We start from the raw sequence: 26,271 nt of genomic DNA, 5'->3' as shown, positions 1-26,271 counted from the left end.
TGTGAGTTAGACCATAGAATAACATGGGCAGATGTTGCATCCGTGAAAAAAACAGATGTCACACATACCTGAAACACGAATGTGTGAAAGAGGCCTTAGATGTAGTATGAAGCAGAGTTCAGAAAACTAACCTGGCTCTCAATTTCCAATGTCTATAGCAAGTGAGTTGCTTATCACAGAAAAGGACGTGGTCGGACTAAAGTGTGCTTTACATGAGACGAGCTATCGTGCGATGCATCGTCGGGGGTCACGGTTTTCGTGACGCACATCCGGCATCGTTCACGACGTCATCTCGTGTGACACCTCCGAGCGACGCAGTATCGCTAACAAATTGTGAGTCGTGTACTCGTCGCTCAGTTTTAAAAAATTGTTTAATTAAAATGGCGCCGGTTGTTCATCGTACCCGGGGTAGCACACATTGCTCCGTGTGACACCCCGGGAACGATGAACACAGCTTACCTGCGTCCCGCGGCTCCCGGCGGCTATGCGGAAGGAAGGAGGTGGGCAGGATGTTTACGTCCCGCTCATCTCCGCACCTCCGCTTCTATTGGCCGGTGGCTGTTTGACGTCTCTGTGCCGCCGAACATCCTTCCCCCTTTAGGAAGAGGATGTTCGCCACCCACAGCGAGGTCACTCAGCAGGTAAGTACGTGCGATGGGGGTTTCACGACTTTGTGTGCCACGGGCAGCGATTTGCCCATGACACACAAACGACGGGGCGGGTACGATTGATTGTGAAATCTCACAATCGGTCGTCTCGTGTAAAGCAGGCATTAGGCTCACACGCTGCTGTAGCTGATGTAATCCAAGCAATGATAATCTTGTGGCCCTAAAACAATTATTGCAAGTAAGCAACATCATGCAGCCTGAAATCTGTGTTTTAACCCCTACAGCATGCCTTTAGATTACATAACAAAAACCTGCTGAAAGATTTCCTTTAAAGACTCAGACAGTGACTAATAGAGTAGCTTCCTTCAATAGGTAGCACTAAAGAAACAACTTTCCTTCCTCTCGAGGAGTATTAATTTGCATACTTTTTCCCAGTGAGCAATGCCTGTCCTATAAGTCTCAAGGTGAACCAGAACCTCCTAAATTAGTGGTGCTTACCTATAAATTACTACTTATTTCGAACAAAGTGGTGTTTTTTTATAGGTACCAGAATGGGATCTTTGCATAAGAAACATTTCTTTATACCTTCAATTTGCATAAGACATTTTTCTTGTAGTTTTGCTGCATAATTTATAATCATCTAACAAGTTTGCTATGGAAAAATTTGAGCGAGAAAACATTGCAAAAAAAAATATACTCTATCTAAGACTTCATAAAGAAGATTTGTTTCCCAGTACTAGTGTTATATTGTGTGATAGTTAAAGAGCCCGACAGAACATTGCAAGGGTATCACGTCTAAGGAGCTCTAGGTGGGGAATGCGGTAAATCGGTGAATAATTTTTGGCACGGTCAGCCATCTGCTCTGGCATACAGGCACATAATCAGGGAAAACAGGAATTCCACTACACTTATAAACTTTGCATTTCTGCCAAGACTATGGCTTATTTTTGGAACAGGACTTGTTTTCTGTAGATAAACCTTTTAATTACATCTGTTTATTTTTAGATTAAAGACTCCGCTCTTCTGTAGTGTTAACGGATTTCTTTTTTTCAGCCACTATTGAATAAAGCAATCGGGGAATATCGCCAACTACTTGTCAGTCGTTCTTGGGAGAATAGCAAAAAGAACATTATATTAACAAACAAGCAGATTACTATAACATCTTCTGCTGTGTGAGAGGACTCACAAGTCTACAGAACCGAGTAAAGGTGTCTATGGGACGGGAACTGAAGAGTAGTGATCATCGAAATGAGTCCGAAGAGAATTGTCCAGATCTACACAACAGCAAAGAGATCTGCCTATATCAGAAAAGAGTGACAGTGCCATGACTACCCTCAAGAAAAGCTACAATGCCAAAAATAAATCTTACAAAACTTGGTAACACTATGTCATACATAATTATAATGGAAAATTCCACTTCTCACCAGCTATAGTACTTCACAGTTTGGAAGACAAGGCACATATGAAACAAAATGTAACATACTCTCCATGGATCAAATGTTTAATGGGATGATGCCACACACACCTTGACGCATTCATCTCTCTATATCGGCCTCTTAAAGTTCCAGCATTCAGTCAATGATATTTGCTCAGCCATGCTGCCATTTGTTAACCTGCTTCTACTCAGACATAACATTTCTGCCTGAGAGACAAGGTTATTTTCGTTCTCTGAGTTAGAAACAGTTTTTTTGTGAATGCACTTGACTCTAACTTGGCTATTTCCTTACTATGTCATCTGTTCCCCGGCCTCTCCACTCTGCCAATCCCTTCACTGGCTTCCTATTGCCCGAAGACTCCAATTCAAAATCCTAACCATGACCAACAAAGCCATCCGCAACCTGTCTCCTACAGACACCTGTGACTTAGTTTTCTGGTACATATCTACATGTAACCTCCGATCCACCCAAGATCTCCTACTCTACTCCTCTCTTATCTCCTCTTCCCACAACCGCATACAAGATTTCTCTTGTGTATCTCCCATACTCTGGAACTGTCAGCCCCAACACATCAAACTTTTGCCTGCCTTGGAAACCTTCAGAAGGAATCTGAAGACCTACTTCTTTTCACAAGCCTACAACCTGCAGTAACCCTCAGTCCACTGTACCACCGCATGATCAGTTCAACCCTCACCTACTGTAATCTCACCCTTCCCCCTCAGTCTAGTATACCGCTGCATGACCAACTCTACTCTCAGCTACTGTCCCCTCCCTTGTAGACTGTGATCCCTTGTGGGCAGGGTCCTCTTTCCTCCTGTACCTGTCTGTGCCTTGTATTGTTCATGATTATTGTACTTGTCTCTATTATGTTTACCCCTTTTCATATGTAAAGCGCCATGGAATAAATGGCGCTATAATAATAAACAATCATAATAATTTGTTTCCAGCTTGCTCTGGCCAAGACTCTTTTTTTCTCACGTTAGAAGCACTATTCCAGCCCTGACCCGGGTTTGCACAATTTTGCTTCAGTCTATTGTTCTTTTTGAATTCTAATCTTTTCGGAAGAAAAATCATCCATTTTTGTTCAGGAAAATCTGATGATTTTTCATCCGTATAGTCATCTGAATGACCTTCATGTGTCCAATTTCTATGATCTTATGCCACCTGTATGTCCATTTTGTACATCCGGCACACTGTATGGTTTCCCACGAGAAAAACGGACACAAGTTCAGTAATCTTGATCTATTTTTTCTTTTTATTGTGAAGAAAATTCGCATAGTAGAAAGTCCACCTCAAGACAACGTTTCGGCATCAAGCCTTCATCTGGTCGGACAATCTGACTTTAATACATTTTACATGTGAAAAAACGTACGGAGAAAAAAATTTTGTGAGAATCATAAAGGACATACAGAGTATGAGAAACAACAATAGTACATACGACCTGATTTAGACATATGTGAACACAAGATATAGAGACCAATGTCACACTAAATAAAGTAATTCTGAATAAAGTAGCTTTGAATATCTATTGACGAGGGATTAGAAAAACGTCTGTGAAAAGTATTGTGCTATATGGAGTCTAGGATTAGGGGGATAAGATGCTCACCCATCTACGTCCGCATCCAGTGAGACGAGGATGGTAAAGAATTAGTAAAGGGTGTTTGCCTAAGAGGGAAGAGAAGAACGAGAAAAAGAGAAAAAACATAGTAAAGGATTATGTCTTGGTGTGATCTATGGATTGACATGGGGGAGGGAAAGAAGGGAAAAAGAGAGAGAGGACGGTGGAAGGGGAAAGCCAAGCCTACCTGCCAAAGACCAGGGTCTAATGCACGTAACCCGTTGCGTAGGTAATATGTTGTATAGGGTAATCCTATGGATGAGATGAATTGGATCAGTGAAGCCAATAAAACAGCAGCATATGTAAAGGCCGGGAATTCTATCTGGACACATAGGTATACCTGCGGATAGGGTTGTGACCTAAAGACCTAGTCACTGGTATGAGTATCCAATGGTCAGATATGTCAGAATTTGAATGTATTAGGTTCTAGAAGAAAATATACAAATTGAGAGAATATGGTAACAGGTTACTACATATCATTTGGAGAGGAATAAGGTGTAAGGGAACATTTGTAACATAAAAAGGTCATACCAGGTGAAGTACTCTATTGATTTGAACACAGGTAGTGTCATACAATAGTGTTTCGGGTATTATCCCTCTAAGGGAGATGAAAAATTATGGTTAGGGTGACCATATATACGAAAAGGTATGTGTCCGTGAGAACAGTGATGACATGGTATATGAAAGCACTGGCGATAGTGGACAAACATGATGACGTACCTGCGAGTCAATTGATAGCTGTAAACGTAGTAACGGGTATAGGAACCCAATGGTAAAGTGTGTCAGACATCAAAGTTATAGATTCTAAAAAAGGGGGAATGTATAAGGGTTAAACGAGATGTGCTGTCTGGAAAAAACCGGCACGTTGGGGCACACATACCATTAAGTGACATCACCCGGTGTAGCCGTCAGTTAATGCCAGCACAGATAATGTGGTAATGCTTCCGGTATTATCACTATGCGGGAGACAAAGGGTATAATTAGGGTGGGAGAATCGGGCCATTGGAACGTATACCAAGTAGGGGGATCTACCTTGATACGAAATAAACTATATTCGGGGATTAGACGTATTCTTGGTAGTGCCAAGGGTCCGGCCCAGTCTGTAACCCAAGATAGAAAATAGTGAATAGGTATCCTGTCACATAGGGGATTAATAGTGAGATATTACCGTTATATGTGGAAGGCTGGATCGAGTTCAGGATCTGGGTGTAGGAGCCTCGAATGTGGAAAAGGTATCTGGGCAGGGTGACCTGGCCAGGTAAGAAGAAATGGAAGGCAGGAGAGAGGAAAAGAAGACTATGAGCAAGCATGAATAAGATCATGAGATGGGGATGCCGAAGTGTATGGGCGAGCCACTTACCCTCCTTGTGTAGATGATCGTGCGTTCTGTGCGTCCTGTGCTGGTGGCGGCGCAGCCTCCGTGTTTAAATGGATGGTGCAATCAGGGGCGTAACTTCCGGTGATGACTGGGCGGAAGTGATGCGTGTCGGCGTGAACCGCACGCCGCGCATGCGCAGACAGCACGGCTGCTTGTAGTGCCCTGGATCATGGGAGCGGTACGTCATATCCGGTATTTGGAATGCAAGGAAGTGCTGGTGGTGGAACGCAAACAGCGCATGCTTATTGGATTCGGTATACTCTGGTGGAAAAAGGTGCTAGAAGGAGTGCTGTGCCGCTCCAATATAATAGGAAGCCATCGTCGGTATATCGGGTGAGGTAGGGCACTGGTGGAAAATAGTAGAGGTGCCTATGAACGGGACGGATAGTTCTGTAAACAAAAATGGAAGGAGAATTAGAAATTTATCCAAAGCACAATAACACATACCAAAAGAAAGGTTAATCGGATAAATAAGATATAGGTACTATAATCTCTAAAAAAGGGGAGAGATCCAAGTACTATATGTATACTAAGCACAAAAGCAAGTCATAGTGAAATGATAAGACAATTAATGAAAAGAACATTACAGAGGTCACACTTAGAGACCTGATTCGTATTTTCGATTGAGCCCATGGGGTTCCATAGTGCCCAAAATGTGTATCCATCTAGCTTCTAGTTCAAGGAGGCGCTTGATTCTATTGCCCCCTCTACGGTTCACACAGACCTGATCAATCACTTGATACCTAAGTTGGGAAACATTATGTGCCACTGTCAAAAAGTGATGAGGAATGGGTAATAATGTACGTCCGCAGCGAATATCGGATTTATGTTTGTTTATGCGGTCTCGGACATGTTGGGTAGTCTCACCAACATATCCGAGACCGCACGGACACTTGATGTAATAGATAACGTATGAACTGTCACACGTATAAAAATTCTTGATGTGAAAGATTCTACCGGTTCTAGGATGCGTGAATGTGTTACCTCTGGTAACGTTGGAACATTGCGCGCAACTCAGACACGGAAAGGTCCCGAACTGAGGATTACCAATAAACCGTTGCCGGGGAGAGGTGGTGGCGGAACCTATGTCTGCCCGAATGAGCTTATTTTTCAGATTTGGAGATTTCTTATAACAGATTAGTGGTGGGTTATGAAATTCCTGGATGTGGGGATAGGACATTCCCAAAAGCGGCCAGTGTCTGAGAATAATGTTCTTGAGTAAGGGAGAAAAAGGATGGTAGGTGTTAATAAAATAAATACGATTCTTGGTGTCATGTGCTTTCACTGAGGATGTTATGGTCTTCTCGGCTATTTCCTGGGGATACCCCCTCTGGATAAATTTCCCACTCATTTCTTGGTGCCTGCTGGCTCTGGTCTCATTGTCACTAACCAATCTATCCACTCTCGTGTGCTGTGAAATGGGTAGGGACCGCTTGGTATGTCTTGGATGATTACTGGTGTAGTGAAGAAGACTATTACGGTCTGTGGGCTTGATGTAGATGTCGGTGGACAGTAGGCCTGTGATGTCTTTAATGACTAGACAATCCAAGAAATTGATCCTGTCAGGATCATGGTGTATGGAGAATGATAGACCTGGTAGGAAGCTGTTGATGTCCATATGGAAGGTGAGTAAGGACTCAAGATCACCATTCCAAACCATAAATATATCATCTATGTAGCGACGCCATAGGAGCGCGTGCTGAATAATGAGTGGGTGATTATGTACAAATTTTTCCTCAAAACGCGTCATGAATATGTTAGCGTAGGGGGGTGCAACATTTGAGCCCATTGCAGTCCCCCTACGCTGAACATAGAATTGATCCTGGAACAGAAAGTAATTCTGTTCCAAGATGATAGTAAGCATGTCTATGCAGAAAGATCTGTTGTCAGCTGGTAAAGTGGTATACTGTTCTAGAAACCAGTCCACTGCTGAGAGTCCTATGTCATGATCTATACTAGTGTATAAACTATTGACGTCCATTGTTACCAAAAGGGATGATGGTGGTATCCGGTTTAAGTCTGTTAGGATTTCAAGAAAATGGGAGGTGTCTTTGATGTATGATTGGGTAAGTGGAATGAAAGGGGATAGAATTCTCTCAATAGTTTTGGCTACTGGTGAGAAGACGGAATCCGTAGAAGCTACGATAGGTCTGCCAGGTGGGTGAGTGAGATGTTTGTGAATTTTAGGGAGAGTATAAAAGACAGGAATGACGGGGTGTGAATTATGAAGGTAGTCTCTAAGTTTCTGATCAATGGTACCTAAATCAAAGTGACGTTTGGCGACAGAGGTAATCAATGAGGCAATTCTGGGAGTGGGGTCGCTACCAATGGGTTCGTACGTCAACCGATCTGACAACTGTCCCTGTATTTCGGAAATGTAATATGTCCGATCAAGGATGACGATGGCGCCACCCTTGTCGGCCGGTTTTATGATAATAGATGGATTGTTTTGAAGGGAGTTGAGTGCCCTGGATTCCTCTACTGTGAGGTTATGTTTAAGATGGAAATCTCCTGTGGAAATCTTTTTATTGAGTGCACTAACATCATTGGATACTAAAGAGACAAACGTCTTAAACATAACCTCACAAACGTCTCTTTAGTATCCAATGATGTTAGTGCACTCAATAAAAAGATTTCCACAGGAGATTTCCATCTTAAACATAACCTCACAGTAGAGGAATCCAGGGCACTCAACTCCCTTCAAAACAATCCATCTATTATCATAAAACCGGCCGACAAGGGTGGCGCCATCGTCATCCTTGATCGGACATATTACATTTCCGAAATACAGGGACAGTTGTCAGATCGGTTGACGTACGAACCCATTGGTAGCGACCCCACTCCCAGAATTGCCTCATTGATTACCTCTGTCGCCAAACGTCACTTTGATTTAGGTACCATTGATCAGAAACTTAGAGACTACCTTCATAATTCACACCCCGTCATTCCTGTCTTTTATACTCTCCCTAAAATTCACAAACATCTCACTCACCCACCTGGCAGACCTATCGTAGCTTCTACGGATTCCGTCTTCTCACCAGTAGCCAAAACTATTGAGAGAATTCTATCCCCTTTCATTCCACTTACCCAATCATACATCAAAGACACCTCCCATTTTCTTGAAATCCTAACAGACTTAAACCGGATACCACCATCATCCCTTTTGGTAACAATGGACGTCAATAGTTTATACACTAGTATAGATCATGACATAGGACTCTCAGCAGTGGACTGGTTTCTAGAACAGTATACCACTTTACCAGCCGACAACAGATCTTTCTGCATAGACATGCTTACTATCATCTTGGAACAGAATTACTTTCTGTTCCAGGATCAATTCTATGTTCAGCGTAGGGGGACTGCAATGGGCTCAAATGTTGCACCCCCCTACGCTAACATATTCATGACGCGTTTTGAGGAAAAATTTGTACATAATCACCCACTCATTATTCAGCACGCGCTCCTATGGCGTCGCTACATAGATGATATATTTATGGTTTGGAATGGTGATCTTGAGTCCTTACTCACCTTCCATATGGACATCAACAGCTTCCTACCAGGTTTATCATTCTCCATACACCATGATCCTGACAGGATCAATTTCTTGGATTGTCTAGTCATTAAAGACATCACAGGCCTACTGTCCACCGACATCTACATCAAGCCCACAGACCGTAATAGTCTTCTTCACTACACCAGTAATCATCCAAGACATACCAAGCGGTCCCTACCCATTTCACAGCACACGAGAGTGGATAGATTGGTTAGTGACAATGAGACCAGAGCCAGCAGGCACCAAGAAATGAGTGGGAAATTTATCCAGAGGGGGTATCCCCAGGAAATAGCCGAGAAGACCATAACATCCTCAGTGAAAGCACATGACACCAAGAATCGTATTTATTTTATTAACACCTACCATCCTTTTTCTCCCTTACTCAAGAACATTATTCTCAGACACTGGCCGCTTTTGGGAATGTCCTATCCCCACATCCAGGAATTTCATAACCCACCACTAATCTGTTATAAGAAATCTCCAAATCTGAAAAATAAGCTCATTCGGGCAGACATAGGTTCCGCCACCACCTCTCCCCGGCAACGGTTTATTGGTAATCCTCAGTTCGGGACCTTTCCGTGTCTGAGTTGCGCGCAATGTTCCAACGTTACCAGAGGTAACACATTCACGCATCCTAGAACCGGTAGAATCTTTCACATCAAGAATTTTTATACGTGTGACAGTTCATACGTTATCTATTACATCAAGTGTCCGTGCGGTCTCGGATATGTTGGTGAGACTACCCAACATGTCCGAGACCGCATAAACAAACATAAATCCGATATTCGCTGCGGACGTACATTATTACCCATTCCTCATCACTTTTTGACAGTGGCACATAATGTTTCCCAACTTAGGTATCAAGTGATTGATCAGGTCTGTGTGAACCGTAGAGGGGGCAATAGAATCAAGCGCCTCCTTGAACTAGAAGCTAGATGGATACACATTTTGGGCACTATGGAACCCCATGGGCTCAATCGAAAATACGAATCAGGTCTCTAAGTGTGACCTCTGTAATGTTCTTTTCATTAATTGTCTTATCATTTCACTATGACTTGCTTTTGTGCTTAGTATACATATAGTACTTGGATCTCTCCCCTTTTTTAGAGATTATAGTACCTATATCTTATTTATCCGATTAACCTTTCTTTTGGTATGTGTTATTGTGCTTTGGATAAATTTCTAATTCTCCTTCCATTTTTGTTTACAGAACTATCCGTCCCGTTCATAGGCACCTCTACTATTTTCCACCAGTGCCCTACCTCACCCGATATACCGACGATGGCTTCCTATTATATTGGAGCGGCACAGCACTCCTTCTAGCACCTTTTTCCACCAGAGTATACCGAATCCAATAAGCATGCGCTGTTTGCGTTCCACCACCAGCACTTCCTTGCATTCCAAATACCGGATATGACGTACCGCTCCCATGATCCAGGGCACTACAAGCAGCCGTGCTGTCTGCGCATGCGCGGCGTGCGGTTCACGCCGACACGCATCACTTCCGCCCAGTCATCACCGGAAGTTACGCCCCTGATTGCACCATCCATTTAAACACGGAGGCTGCGCCGCCACCAGCACAGGACGCACAGAACGCACGATCATCTACACAAGGAGGGTAAGTGGCTCGCCCATACACTTCGGCATCCCCATCTCATGATCTTATTCATGCTTGCTCATAGTCTTCTTTTCCTCTCTCCTGCCTTCCATTTCTTCTTACCTGGCCAGGTCACCCTGCCCAGATACCTTTTCCACATTCGAGGCTCCTACACCCAGATCCTGAACTCGATCCAGCCTTCCACATATAACGGTAATATCTCACTATTAATCCCCTATGTGACAGGATACCTATTCACTATTTTCTATCTTGGGTTACAGACTGGGCCGGACCCTTGGCACTACCAAGAATACGTCTAATCCCCGAATATAGTTTATTTCGTATCAAGGTAGATCCCCCTACTTGGTATACGTTCCAATGGCCCGATTCTCCCACCCTAATTATACCCTTTGTCTCCCGCATAGTGATAATACCGGAAGCATTACCACATTATCTGTGCTGGCATTAACTGACGGCTACACCGGGTGATGTCACTTAATGGTATGTGTGCCCCAACGTGCCGGTTTTTTCCAGACAGCACATCTCGTTTAACCCTTATACATTCCCCCTTTTTTAGAATCTATAACTTTGATGTCTGACACACTTTACCATTGGGTTCCTATACCCGTTACTACGTTTACAGCTATCAATTGACTCGCAGGTACGTCATCATGTTTGTCCACTATCGCCAGTGCTTTCATATACCATGTCATCACTGTTCTCACGGACACATACCTTTTCGTATATATGGTCACCCTAACCATAATTTTTCATCTCCCTTAGAGGGATAATACCCGAAACACTATTGTATGACACTACCTGTGTTCAAATCAATAGAGTACTTCACCTGGTATGACCTTTTTATGTTACAAATGTTCCCTTACACCTTATTCCTCTCCAAATGATATGTAGTAACCTGTTACCATATTCTCTCAATTTGTATATTTTCTTCTAGAACCTAATACATTCAAATTCTGACATATCTGACCATTGGATACTCATACCAGTGACTAGGTCTTTAGGTCACAACCCTATCCGCAGGTATACCTATGTGTCCAGATAGAATTCCCGGCCTTTACATATGCTGCTGTTTTATTGGCTTCACTGATCCAATTCATCTCATCCATAGGATTACCCTATACAACATATTACCTACGCAACGGGTTACGTGCATTAGACCCTGGTCTTTGGCAGGTAGGCTTGGCTTTCCCCTTCCACCGTCCTCTCTCTCTTTTTCCCTTCTTTCCCTCCCCCATGTCAATCCATAGATCACACCAAGACATAATCCTTTACTATGTTTTTTCTCTTTTTCTCGTTCTTCTCTTCCCTCTTAGGCAAACACCCTTTACTAATTCTTTACCATCCTCGTCTCACTGGATGCGGACGTAGATGGGTGAGCATCTTATCCCCCTAATCCTAGACTCCATATAGCACAATACTTTTCACAGACGTTTTTCTAATCCCTCGTCAATAGATATTCAAAGCTACTTTATTCAGAATTACTTTATTTAGTGTGACATTGGTCTCTATATCTTGTGTTCACATATGTCTAAATCAGGTCGTATGTACTATTGTTGTTTCTCATACTCTGTATGTCCTTTATGATTCTCACAAATTTTTTTTCTCCGTACGTTTTTTCACATGTAAAATGTATTAAAGTCAGATTGTCCGACCAGATGAAGGCTTGATGCCGAAACGTTGTCTTGAGGTGGACTTTCTACTATGCGAATTTTCTTCACAATAAAAAGAAAAAATAGATCAAGATTACTGAACTTGTGTCCGTTTTTCTCGTGGGAAACCATACAGTGTGCCGGGGTTCATATTTTCTTCTCTACGATTTTTTTCCCAGAGCACCTGTTCTAATAGGTGATGCTAGGTCCTACTCTTTCTTATTTTCATTTTGTACATCCCTCTGGCATCCATTTTTTTACATGAAGATTTTAATAAATAATAAAGGAGCCCTAACGCAGAAGAAGTGACCTGGGAATCCCCTTCATATCACAGTAAGGCCTCATTCAGACATCTGATTTTTACATGTACGAGAAAAACAGATCATTTTTTTTTATTAGACTTTGGTCCGAGTATTATCAATCTTTCTTGTACATGAAGAAAAAAATAAGTTTCTCCACCTTTTTCCCTTCTTCCAGTCTGTGAAAATTGGACCACACTTGGATTACATCCGAGTGCAGTCTGATTTTTTTTCACTGACCCATACACTTGCATTACCGTTGCAGGAGTGTGATGAGGTCGCAGAATGATGACCTCATCACGCTGCTGCACAGGATAACACGCCGACGCCCTGCTCTGCTGCACTGACCCTGCATCCAATCCAGCACATGGCTAATTAGCATGCTCCGCCCCTTCACATGCACATTAGCCATGGGTATTAGCCAAAGCGACACAGCCGCCCCCTCTGCTGCGGCTGTGACTGGGGCCTGGTGAAGAGGGGGGCCCAGTCGGCACGAGGCTTAATAAAGCTAAGTAATTACCCTGGGCCAGGCCGGGCCCCCTCTTCACCGGGCCCCATACACCAGTACATGGTTGTAATGCCCTGATTTCGGCGCTGATGATCGATTTTGATACAAGCCTCCGATCAAAATTACCCAGTAATGGACAACCCCATTAACATCTAAAAATCATTTTGACAATATTTAACAGTGTAGTTTACTATGCTGATGTATGGAAAATGGGCTGGGTTGGACTATTTGTTGCAGTGAGATTAGAGACTTGTGTCATTGTTTGGATCCATGTATTATAGTGCTCTGTACATTACATTATAAATAAACCACCTGAGCAGCATAGCATGCCTATTTATAAAGAAAATTAAAGGTTGGGTTGTATTAAAATGATTTGTATTAAAATGCACATAATATTTTCTAAACTATTGACCGCGTTCCACACGAGCAGCTATTTTCCTTAGACAGTCCAGTAATCCCTCATCCCCTCCCCCACCCTTTCATATTTTAACTCTATGAATCTTAATATAGGCTCAGGATGCAGCTTAATTAAGCTACTTATAAAAAGACCACTGGCGCTTCCCGACAATGGGAATTACAAGATAGTTAAAATCAAGCTTCGTTTTTTTTCCTCATTTTATTATAGATAAAGACATTTTGACATTAATTATCACATGATTGGCCATAATTGCTGTCATATTGCCTGTGACTTTACTGATTTCATGTTATGAACATTAAGTGGCTGAAGCCTTGCCGGAGCGTGGAACAAATACATTGTTCATCCCTATGGAGGATGCAAATATGGTTCACAAACTCCATCAGCCTGACCACCGGGGGCCGAACGGAAACTTCGATGCAAAACATGTGCACACTACACAACAAAATCCCAACAGACACCTTCAGTCACCGCTTTTTTCCATTTAGTTTATACCCTATATCAGCCAAATTCCCAGTTCATACTTTGTAAAGTAGACTACAAATGAACATTTTACATTGACTAATTCACATTTATATTTCTATCATATGGGGACATAAATACAAGAAATAAACAAAATGGATCAGTAATATGTAAGCCCTGCACCACAAGTGAAACTGTGTTAGTAAAAATGCAATTTGCCTCTTCAGAGAGGAAGAGGACTTTGCACTGATGAGGGGAAAATACCCCGAAACACGTGTCTGCAAATATAGTATCTGTGTCACAAATGATGAGACATTGGGGGGATCCGGGATCAGAAGGTCACAGCATTTAGTTGATCGCAGATCCTCCTTAAAGCCCGCTCGTTGTTTATCCTGAGTTGGAGCTTATTTAATTCCATTCGGTGCTGAAGGGGTTAAGGTTTCTTTTCTATCCTGCTGTGATTGACATTTAGGCTGCTTTCACACATCAGTTTTTTTGCATCAGGCTCAAAAACCTATGCATTGGATGCGGCGAAAAAACCGGATCCGTTGCATAAGTTTTTCCATGCGGCCCATCCGTTTTTTGACGGATGCGGCTTGATACTAAGCATGCGCAGTTCAAAACCGCATCCGGCGTCCATAGGTTTGCATTGTAAATTGCGCCGCATCATGCCGCATCCGTCGCAATACGGTTTTTTCGCCGCACAAAAAAAACGTGCCAAGCAACGTTCCATCCGGCCGTCGCATGGGCTAAATGTGCCGCATCCGGCAAAAAACGGACGCAACGCAAGGCCATGCGGCACAATACGGCGCTAATGCAAGTCTATGTGGAAAAAAACGCAACCGGCGGCAAAAAATAAAGGTTGCATGTTTTCTGCAAAGCGCCGTATTGTGCCGCTAAGCAAAAAACGGATATGTGAAAGTAGCCTTAGTTGTAACTCTTAGCTGCTGCCACTCCCTTCCCCTATATAAACCCACTCGTTACTCTCTCCTATGCCAGCTATAGTTCATGTTATGCTGACCTGTGAAGGAGCTGTCTCTGGAGAAAGCAGTGGTCATCTTTCCAGTGGATGCGGTGGAGAAGACTTGGAGTTCTTTTGTTGAATGTTAGCACTCAATAGGTGATTTTGTTCAATTTATTTTATCCAGAAATTAAACAGGTACAAATGTTTCGGTCAGGCGACCTTCATCAGTGTGCATACAATTATCACTGGCATCAGGATGATGGAGTGCTGTGTGCAGAGTGGTGTAATGAGCGCCCATTACACCAGCGGTGGATGTCTTCACACAGCAATCATCGATCATCCTGAGGCCAGTAATAACAAAACATGTCTTTATAGTGATAGTGATGAAGGTCGCCTGACCAAAATGTTTGTGCCTGTTTAATTTCTGGATAAAACAAAATGAACAAAATCAGCTATTGAGTGCCAAGTATCAATTGATACAACATATGGGGTTTGGAACCTACATGTGCACCATCCAGCCAGAAGTGCAGTGCTATCCCTATGTTTTGTTGAATCTGTCTTTCTCATGTTGTCTTTATATTAGTAGTAAGACTAGTGTCTTGCTGGCTTGCTCACTAGTCAGGACTAGCCCAGGGTCAGCCAGGGCCTAATCACGTGATCGCACACAGGGTGAGGAACCCATCTAGAGACGTTGTGGAGCCCAGGGAGCAGCCACAGGTGAGTCAGATGATGATCCCCTTCACCCTATCGTCAGGGCCTTCCTTTGCCTATCTCACCTCTTGTGCCGTATGCCAGGCATACCCTCAACCCGGCTTGGCAATTTGGTTTGCATTTGATCCTAAGTCATGTGTCACATACCGTGGGTGCAAATATAACTGCTGAAGCCAATTATTGGCTGCAGCCATCAAAAGAATAATGGTGACATCATCAAAGCAGGATTGTAGAAAGTAAAGATGACTGCAGAAAGTAGAACATTGGTTTAATCTGAACTGGAAGGGGAAAGGGGACTTTTACTGTTTCTTATGTTGACACCAACAAAATCCTACATTTTCTCTGATACCAAGAAAACACGAGGATGTATTACTAGTGACCACTTCTTTATATGTGTAAAAAGTGATCTAAGATGCAAGGTGAAAATGTCCTTGGAAAATGTGACTTGTACATAAGCGAAGAAAAGAAAACCACAAAGCCACATTAAATCTGATGGCAGCGAGTCCTTCCTGCATTGCTGTCATTATTCCTGCAATTACAGTAGACATTTTTCAGCAGATCTGACCCCCATCTCATTACTCCTTAGCTATAGTGTTCGGGTGCCTGCCCTATTGAGCCCCTGTCTATAATTACTACAAAGGTGCTGCAGCTGGGTCATTAAAATGGACAAATTATTATGTCTGTAAATCAGGAGACAAAATTAAACATTTAAACATCATTTTTCTTATTCTTGCTTTTATGATCTATAGCAGAATAGATTATTTTTATTGAATTCATTCATGTAAATAACAAAAACAAACAGTTATTAAAATTGGACGTCTCTCATTTACATGTGACCGCAAAATAAGATAAATCTGAAATATATAGTAATCCTGTAACATATTTCTTCGAAAAAAAACCTTTCCACCCCGCCTCCCCCCAAAAAAGCCTAGAAAAAAATCTTATTTTTCAAGAAATCTACAAAATAGAAATTTTAGGAGCTGACTTCCTTCCGGAATATGGCTTAACAATCATGACACCTCTTAAAGACTTGCTCCATTATGTGTCCTGCAGTCTGTAAGCGCTCTCTGTTGGATTAGCAATATCTAAAGTGTGACCAATGTCATTGGTTTATTTTTTTCCCCAGAAATCAATAAATAGTACATGTGAAAAAGGCAACTTTGTAAATACTTTTATCGGAGAAATCAGCCACATTTTCTGTCACAAGGAGGCTTTTTCGAGCATTGCCAGCTGTCATGGTGGCGTCAGGATCTGTGGAGACTATAGATTCTAGCACTCTGCTTGCTAACTTCTCTGATGTCTCTAATCAGCACAGGGAGACTCAGGCATTGACCTACAGATGTGTAGTTCATAGGCAGGTTAGCGAGAGTTAATCACTGCTGGGCTGCTTGCTATTCTTCTTTGATTACATGCTGTGGGGGAGCCAGTCATATTTGCTCCCCTCCTATATATGCTGGCTGGACTAATCCATTAATGCCAGCTATAGCTAGTCTGTACTGGTCTTGAGAGATGGTATGATCCAGACTTACTAATGGTTCTTGTGCATTATTGCTGTGAGCAGTTATTGTGTCAACCCTTGTTGTCCTTTTGTTGCTGCCTTACTTCTCTTGCTTTTCTCCCTAGTCTCTTACTGTTTGTTTCTGTGAGTTTGCAGTGTGTCTAAGTTTTAATTTTCCCTGTCTGTCTTTATCAGTGTTGCCATCACAATTCTGCACTTTCCTTCTTTAGGTGGGGGTGCAGATTAGTTCTGGTCAGGAGAATAGCCAGGCGCGGGACTCAGGCATCTCCACCATTAGGGGCAGGGGCAGATATATAATTGGTGCAGCTTGTGCAGGCACACAAGGGCCCAAGAGGTAAAGGGGCCCATTTCCACCTCAAATATAAGTGGGATTGTGCAATTGGAATGCAAAGGGGCCTGTGTACTATTGTTGCACAGGGGCCCTTTTCCATCTGTGTCCGCCAGTGATTAGGGGTAACCCCAAGGTTATGGATAGCCTATGGTCCCCTAGCGTTCAGGATAGTATAGTGGCCCCTGTACCTTGCTATCCTGCAATCTGATCATGACAGTCTCCTCCTGGACTGATCTTTTGCTCTCAAAATATTTCAGTTCTCTGGTAAAATGTGTTTTCATTGAATACAGACTTTCCCATTACTGAGATAGGAGATGGCATTTGGTGCTTTTTAGGTTCCAGTAGCAATATATAAGAAAAAGACATAATAAGAATAATGCAACCTTGTATAAATACAATAAGTGATAATATAGGTAAATGGTAGCAGTATAAAGTAAAGGGAATCTGTCAGCTGGTTTTTACTATGTAATCTGAGAGCAGCATGATGTAGGTGTGTCGCCCAGGGTTATGGGGTACTTGGTCCCGGGCGGTGTATAACTGGGAAATGTCACTTGGTGGCCGTTGCCCGGTTCCGTGCCCTGGGTGCTTTTTTTTAAAATGGGTATATTTACATGGGAGTTTGAATAAATGTTTATACATGACACCACTTGCGGTTTGCGGCTATGTGGATGGAGCAGCCACTGCACAGTTCTTGCTACTGGGCTCGTGTTAGTGGCAGCCTGGATGTTAGGCCCTCCGCAAGCAGGGCCAGGTCCCAGAGAATAGGTGATGTAGATGAGTGTTGAAAGAAGGTAGGCCACACAAGGGGTTGCAGTGTAACTGGTTCCTTTACTCACAGTAAGCTGGAAACTGGTCACCCGAGGCCAGCTGGTCTCAACCGCAGGTCCCATTAGTCCCAGTGCTGGTTTAGTTACCTGGTGGCTTCTTTCCCCTGCACCTGTCTTTGGTTGGTGGGTCCCCGTGGCTTGGAGCGGCTGGGGGTCCCCTCCTGATAGCCTCTTAACTGTAGTCCATATGACGGTAGCGTGAACCCTGTGGGGTCGGAGTCTCTAGTCCTGTTCCCCGGTTCTCCCGTTGCTACTGTGTCCCGAACTTCAAGGTCAGTGAGGTCCTTGATGGTCCCCTCACTGTGCAGATTTTATCAGGTCTGCCTGGAGCGTTTGCATGACCTAGGATTCTGTAACCCGTTGGTGCGTGTTTCCGGGAATACGCCACCAAACTCCATCGGCAACCAACCGCCTGGGCCCTCAGGTCACTGTTACACTCTTGGCAGTCCTTCCCCTTTCTCTGTCACTGACTCACTGACTGACTGTCTGCCCCTCCCACCTGGTCATCTAGTGGACTGGATTGGCTCCACCTCTAAGCAGCCATCCATTGGTCCAACCCTAGCCTGGTACCAGTCTATGGGGGAATTGGGGAGAAACAGGGATTATCTGGAGTGTTTTGTTGTTACCGACACTGGTCTTCTGGCTCCCTAGGGGGTAGGCCCTGCATCCTGGTGGGGATGCAGTACCTTGTAGCTCCCTGATAGCTACAGGGGAGCTACATAGCTGCTGAGAGACTGATTCTAGTGGTGCCATTTATTAAGCTGTGTGTTGCTGTTTCAATAAAATCCAGTGTTTCATCAGCAGGAGATTATCACTACAGGACAGAACTGCTCTGTGTAATCCCACCCCCCCACTGATTAGCAGCTTTTTGTCAATGTAGAGTGTACACAGAAAGTGTCACAGTCGTCTCCCTATGTTTGGAGACTAGTGACAGCTTTTGGACTGGAACCTCTCATCTCTATATGTGGTTTAAATGTGGTTTAATTTATTTTGGCTCTGAATTAGTTAAATGTCAGTTTTTTTGCAGGTAGCTCTCCTGCAGTTAAGGTCAGCTGCTGCACCTCTGTAACCACACGCCCTTGTGTTTAAATAGCTAGGTTTCCCAGCAAACCTTGCTGATTATATAAATCCATTTGCATTCTAGCCCCCTTGAGGAAGGAGCTGCTGAGGATTCATCCTGAAGTTGGACCTAGGGAGCCTTACCACCTCACTCATTAGCTAGGACCATAGTAGGGATTTTTTAGGGCGTCAGGTATTCTTGCTGAGCCTGTATAGGGTCTGACTAGAAATGCAGGATACAGCGCCAGGTAAAGACAGGAGGTGTCCATCTACCATCTCACTAGCGCCACGGCCCACCATTGTTATTGTTAGACCTAAGCCACACGGCAAGAAAATCGGTGCGAGTGGAGTGCAATCAAACATCGCATTCCACTCGGACCATTTCTAGCCTGTGTGTCAGCGCACATGAGCGATTATTTTCTCAGCCCTAATCGGACCGAGAAAACAATCGCAGCATGCTGCGATTGTAATGCGAGATTCATTTCTCTCGCACCCATTCAAGTGAATGGGGTGAGAGAAAAATCGCACTGCACTCGCGGTACTCCGGTGTACCGTGCGTGCAGCGTGAGAATCGCAATAGCCGGCTATGGAGGCGAGAGGGAGAGAAATCCATCCCTCCCCTCCTCAGTGCCGGCCCGCCCCTCCGCAGCACTGGCCCGCCCTTCCTGAGAGCCGGTCCGCCCCCCGCAGCTGAGGTCCGCTCACACGGTCGGACCGCAGTCGCAGGGAAACTAGCATGACACTAGGCTCCTGCTATGCTGCCAGCGCGAGCCGAGTGTCATGAGAGCATCGCACTAGTGCCCTGTGTGGCCCCGGCTTTATCGTGTTCCTGGTGTTTCCCTTTGTGGTGTTGTTCTGGGGTGTTTTTTGTTGTGCGTCAGACATCAGTAGGTCTGAACGCGCCCGCCACTTTAATTGCGTGATAGAAAGCTGCCAATAAGAGGTGGGACGGGGTTATACAAGGCTCAGCATTCTGAACATTGCTTGATCTGCAGCAGAGAAAACATTAATTGTATCAAAGTGAGAATATGGAGACCAGCAAGTGGCATAGAAATCATGGTATCTGCCACTGGTGACACATTCCCTTTAATAACTTGAAACATATACACACAGGTCACAACGTCAATTTGAAAGGGTAAAGTAAATCTCTTCCCACATAGCCAGATTGATAGCTCCTCAGTGTCCTCCCTGCTGCTGAGATCTCACACTGCTCAGGACAAGCTGCAGTCTGGCCGGGTCTGTGGAGACTGAATACACTAAGGGTGGCTTTACATGCTGCAATATCCGGCCCGATATCACTAGAATTACACCCGCCCCCATCGTTTGTGCGCAACGGGCATATCGCTGCCTGTCGCGCACAAAATCGCGCACCCCTGTCACACATACCTGTCCTTCGACGTCGCTGTGACCGGCGAACCGCCTCCTTTCTAAGGGGGCGGTCCGTTCGGCGTCACAGTGACGTCACTAAGCGGCCACCCAATGTAAGCGGAGGGGCGGAGATGAGCGGGACGTAACATCCCGCCCATCTCCTTCCTTCCGCATTGTAGCCGGAGGCAGGTAAGGAGATGATCCTCGTTCCTGCGGCATCACATGTAGCGATGTGTGCTGCTGCAGGGACGAGGATCAACTTCGCCCCAGCGACAGCAGCGATAACTGGCAGCGGACCCCCATGTCAATGAGGAGCGATTTTGGACGTTTTTGCAACTATCCAAAATCGCTCCTAGGAGACGACATCGCTACAGCGGCCGGATGTGCGTCACAAAATCCGTGACCCCAACGAGATCGCTGTAGCGAAATCGTAGCGTGTAAAGCCCGCTTAAAGGCCACTTTACACACAGCAACATCGCTAGCGATGTCGCTGCCGATCGCACTTGCCCCCGTCATTTGTGCGTCATGGGCAAATCGCTGCCCGTGGCGCACAATATCGTTAGTCCCTGTCACACATACTTACCTGCCTAGCAACGTCGCTGTGGCCGGCAAACCGCCTCCTTTCTAAGGGGGCGGTTCGTACGGCGTCACAGCGGCATCACTAAGCGGCCGCCCAATAGAAGCGGAGGGGCGGAGATGAGCGGCCCAAACATCCCGCCCACCTCTTTCCTTTCTCATTACGGGCGGCCGCAGGTAAGGAGATTTTCCTCATACCTGCGATGTCACACGTAGCGATGTGTGCTGCCGCTGGAACGACGAATAACCTGCGTCCTGCAACAGCAACGATAATCGGGAAAGGAACGACGCGTCAACGATCAACGATTAGGTAAGTAATTTTGATCGTTAACGGTCGTTCCTGCGTTTCACACGCAGCGACTTCGCTAACGAGGCCGGATCTGCGTCATGAATTCCGTGACCCCCAACGACATCTCGTTAGCGATGTCGTTGCGTGTAAAGCGGCCTTTAGACTCTCTTTAGCTCCTTAGACATGATAGCATCGATTTGGGCAAATCGAATTAGAGTCGAATTTTCTGAAATGTATTTGTACTTGTGAGATCCATTTAACGCTGCTGAAGAGTCAAAAAAGTGGGCTAATGGTGAAAGTGCAACCAAATAGTTCAGCCAAGCATGGGGGGCTATCACAGCCAATAGAAATGATGGGGGTAGACCAAGTGTAGGAATATCATTCCACATAGGAGCAAAAAAAGCACTAGTGTTGAAGAATATATAGTATGGAATTCTCACACTGGTGGACACAAACAGAACAGGGCCCCTGTGCAAGAACAATATAGGGGGTCACTGCAGCCCAAGGGCTCATCAAAATGCTACCTACTCTGGAGGTCAAAACCTCTTGGGCCATTGTATGGCTGCACCAGTGATATGTCCGCCCCTGATTGTCATATTGAGGGACAACACAATATTCTTCTTCATTCCAATGTAATTGGGCTACTTGAGATTCACCACTAATATATTCACCATGAATAAATTATTTTACAAAAATTCCCCAAATCACGAGAATTTGAATTTTAAAAGTATTGTTCATTTCTAATCAGGATTAAAAAAAAATATGTTGGCATAAGTTTTCAAAATAAGTACAACAATCTCATCAGGTCCTCGAGATCTATTTAATAAAACATGCAGTTGTAATGGAATCTTTCACCAGGTTTTTGCCACCTAATCTGAGAGCAGCATAATGTTGAGACGGAAATCCTGAATTCAGCGATGTGTCACTTACTGGGCTGCCTGCTTTAGCTTTGATAAAATAGTTGTTTTGTTAGCAAAAGATTATCACCAGAGGACTACTAAGCCTGCTGCCAGGTAGTCCTCCACATTGATATCATCTGTATAACTCCGCCCCAATCTCTGATTGGCAAGCCTATGCCCAGTGTATACAGAAAGCTGCCAATTAGTGGTGTGGGCAGGGCTATACAGAGCTCAGTATTCACAGAATTGTTAGTTTTGCAGCAGATAAAACTGTGATTTTATCAAAATGACAGCAAGCAGCTTAGTAAGGCTATGCACCCACGTTGCTTTTTCATATGCTTATTTTCTGCACATAAAAAAGCATGTTTTAGCAGCAAAAACACAGGAGAAAAAAAAGGATTATTTTTTATTGCATTTGCACGTTTTTTATATACATTTTTTCCATGCTGCTTTTTGTGCTTTTTTTTTAGTCATGTCGACACTGTACCCCCCATGATCGCCGCTGGGTGTCTGGCTCATATTACAGCTGGAACCCGGCTCTAACTGTCAGTGCCCACGCCAGTTCCAGCAGTTTAACCCCCTAAATGCTGTGATCAGTGCGATCGCAGCATTCAGGAGGCAGGGAGAGGAATCGCTTACCTCTCCCTGGCGATTGGGTCCCTGTAATGCGATCACAGGGACCCGATAACTGCCATGGTAACCCTGGGTCATTGCCATGATGACCCCGGGTTACTGAGCTACGTAAAGCCTCACACACCATGCTGTATGCATGGCGAAGTGCTGCGATATAATCTCCTGTAATGAGAAAGCATTGAGGGGGATAATAGAAACGCAGAAAATAAACGCAGAAACAATTTACATGTTGCTTCTTTTTTTCAGCAACAAAATATGCAAGGAAAAAAGAAGCAACATGTGCACATGTTAGGGCCAGATGGACGGGTAGACCCTGGAGGTGGATCCACTGGGCCGAACTCCCGGATGAGGGAAAGGAGTCCGGTAGCCGGAGCACTGTAGGTAGCAGGACAGTCCGTGCACTGAGAGCAAATGGAGAAGTCCCTGGGACCACGAGGTCACGGATGGTGGTGCTGCTGACGGAGCTCAGGTTCGGAAGCCGTGATGGTGTCAGGCAGGGTCCGGAACCGTTGGAGCGAGATGACGGGTCACCGCAGGGATCCGAGATGGTACGGACTGTCAGGATGGCAGATGGGCAGCGTTCGGGGTTCGAGGTACCGCAGGACCGGATGGCGATGCAGGATCGGCTCTAGAAGACAGAGAGGTAAGTATCTCATAGAACACAAGGAGACCTGACTCCTAGCTTGGGAAAACACGAAGAACAGGCCCCGCTCCCTTGGACATTAACCCCCTATATACCCTGTACCTGAGTGCATCATTTCCTGTTAATTGACACTGGCCCTTTAAGAAAGGTTCAGTGACCGCGCGCGCGCCCTAATGCGCATGCGCGCGGCCCGGGTGCCAGAAGCCAGGGCAGGAAGCTGAAGGGAGGACGCAGGGGAGCCGGCCAGGAACTGGGAAGCCGTCGGGCGCCGGGAGCGGAGACCAGGGGGCCTGGGAAGTGCGGGCACCGGAGGCTGGAGAGCGGGGAGCGTGGCAGGTGAGCCGGGGAGCGGAGCTGAGGACCCGGGGATCGGAGCAGGGGACCCGGGGAGGGGATCCGAGGACCCGGGGAGCGTGACAGTACCCCCCCCCACGCCCCCCTCCCCGCAACCGGGACAGGAAGGCACGGATCAGAGGAGTGCCCACGTTCTCCCTGGGCTCCCAGGATCTATCCTCAGGACCATACCCTTCCCAGTCCACCAGGAAGAACTGTCGACCACGTACGGTCTTCATGGCCACGATATCTCTTACCGCATAGATGTCGTCCTCAGCAATAGGAGGAGGGGCCGGACTGGCGGCAGCGGAGAAGGGACCAAGGACAACCGGCTTGAGCAGAGACACATGGAAGGAGTTGGGTATCCTCATCGTGGCCGGGAGCTGTAGTTTGTAGGAGACCTCATTGATCTTGCCGAGGACTTTAAACGGCCCGATGTAGCGAGGTCCCAGCTTGTAGGATGGTATCTTCAGTCGGATGTATTTGGAAGCAAGCCAGACGAGATCTCCCGGAGAGAAACACGGAGGATCCAGACGTCTCTTGTCCGCATGTCTCTTCATCCGCAGGGAGGCACATGCAAGGGAGACCTTAACAGAGTCCCAAATGGATGTAAAGTCACGGAGTACTGCATCAGCAGCAGGGATGTCCGAGGAAGAGGATACAGGCAATGGGACAGACGGCTGAAGTCCGTAGACGACATGGAAGGGAGAACTGGAGGAGGACTCACTGACGTGGTGATTATGGGAGAATTCAGCCCAAGGAAGAAGCGTGGACCAATCGTCATGATGGGCGTTCACGTAGTGACGCAAGAAAGAGGTCAATATCTGATTGATCCGTTCCACTTGGCCATTCGACTGAGGATGGTAGGCTGAGGAGAAGTCCAGAGTCACTCCCAGATGTTTGCAGAGAGCCCTCCAGAAGCGGGAGGTGAACTGAGTTCCTCTGTCAGACACTATGTGTGATGGAAAGCCATGCAAGCGGAAGATGTGCTGTATATAGGCGTCCGCGAGTTCCTGAGCAGAGGGCAGTCCAGCCATAGGAACGAAATGGGCCATTTTAGAGAACCGATCCACCACGACCCATATGACTGTGTGTCCGGAGGATAATGGCAAGTCCGTAATAAAGTCCATCGCTATGTGTTGCCAGGGAACTGAGGGTATGGGCAGAGGCAGAAGACGGCCGTATGGCAGGTGTTTGGGTGTCTTGTTCCTGGCACAGGAGGAGCAGGCAGAGACAAAAGAGGCGACGTCCGTGCGCAGGGATGGCCACCAGTAATGACGTACAATAGCGCTCCATGTTTTCTTCTGACCTGCATGACCGGCTGTTTTCGAGGCATGGCCCCAGTGTAACACTTTTTGCCTGTCAGCCTCAGAGACATAAGTCTTCCCAGGTGGTATCTGGGCCAGGGTGACAGGAGCCACCGGAATAATCTTACTTGGACAGATGATGGGTTGAGATGTCTCTTCCTCCTGTTCCAGGGGCACGAAAGACCTAGACAAGGCATCAGCGCGTACATTCTTGTTCGCGGGTCGGAAATGAAGCTGGAAGTCGAACCGGGCAAAGAACAAGGACCACCTGGCTTGTCGTGGGTTCAGTCGCTGAGCAGTCCGCAGGTATTCCAGGTTTTTGTGGTCCGTGTAAACAATGACAGGGTACACTGCTCCTTCCAGAAGATAGCGCCATTCCTCCAGAGCCAGTTTGACCGCTAATAGCTCTCGGTCACCGATGGTGTAATTGCGTTCAGGCGCGGAGAAGCTCTTGGAGAAGAAACCGCACGTCACCATCTTCCCGGAGGAGGACTTCTGCATGAGCACTGCTCCGGCTCCCAAGGAGGAGGCATCCACCTCCAAGGTGAACTGGCGGTTTAACTCTGGACGGTGGAGTACAGGAGAGGAGGCAAAGGCTCGCTTTAGAGCGCCAAACGCGGCGTCGGCCGCAGGTGACCAGTCCTTTGGATTAGCCCCCTTCTTGGTCAAGGCGGAGAGAGGAGCAGTCAGAGCCGAGAAGTGAGGAATGAACTGGCGGTAATAGTTAGCGAATCCCAGAAAACGTTGGATTGCCTTCAGTCCAGAAGGAGGAGGCCAGTTGAGAATGGAGGAGACCTTCTTGGGATCCATCTGCAGTCCGGTATCGGTGATGAGGTACCCCAGGAAGGGGAGAGAAGACTGTTCGAAGACGCACTTCTCGTACTTGGCGTACAGACGATTCTCTCTCAGTCGCTGTAGAACCAGTTGCACGTTCTCTCGGTGGGTCTGGAGGTCCGGAGAGAAGACAAGGATGTCATCCAGATATACCACCACACAGACGTAGAGAAGGTCCCGAAACACATCGTTCACTAATTCTTGGAAGACTGCTGGTGCGTTGCACAGGCCGAAGGGCATCACGCAGTATTCATAGTGCCCATCGCGAGTGTTGAACGCGGTCTTCCATTCATCCCCTGAGCGGATACGGACCAGGTTGTAGGCACCCCGAAGATCCAACTTGGTGAACACACGAGCTCCTCTGAGCCGATCAAACAATTCGGGGATGAGCGGCAGGGGGTACTTGTTTTTCACGGTGATTAGGTTCAATCCCC

This window comes from Anomaloglossus baeobatrachus, chromosome 2, assembly GCF_048569485.1.
Source record: "Anomaloglossus baeobatrachus isolate aAnoBae1 chromosome 2, aAnoBae1.hap1, whole genome shotgun sequence".
Lineage (NCBI taxonomy): Eukaryota > Metazoa > Chordata > Amphibia > Anura > Aromobatidae > Anomaloglossus > Anomaloglossus baeobatrachus.
This window is presented reverse-complemented; position numbering follows the sequence as displayed.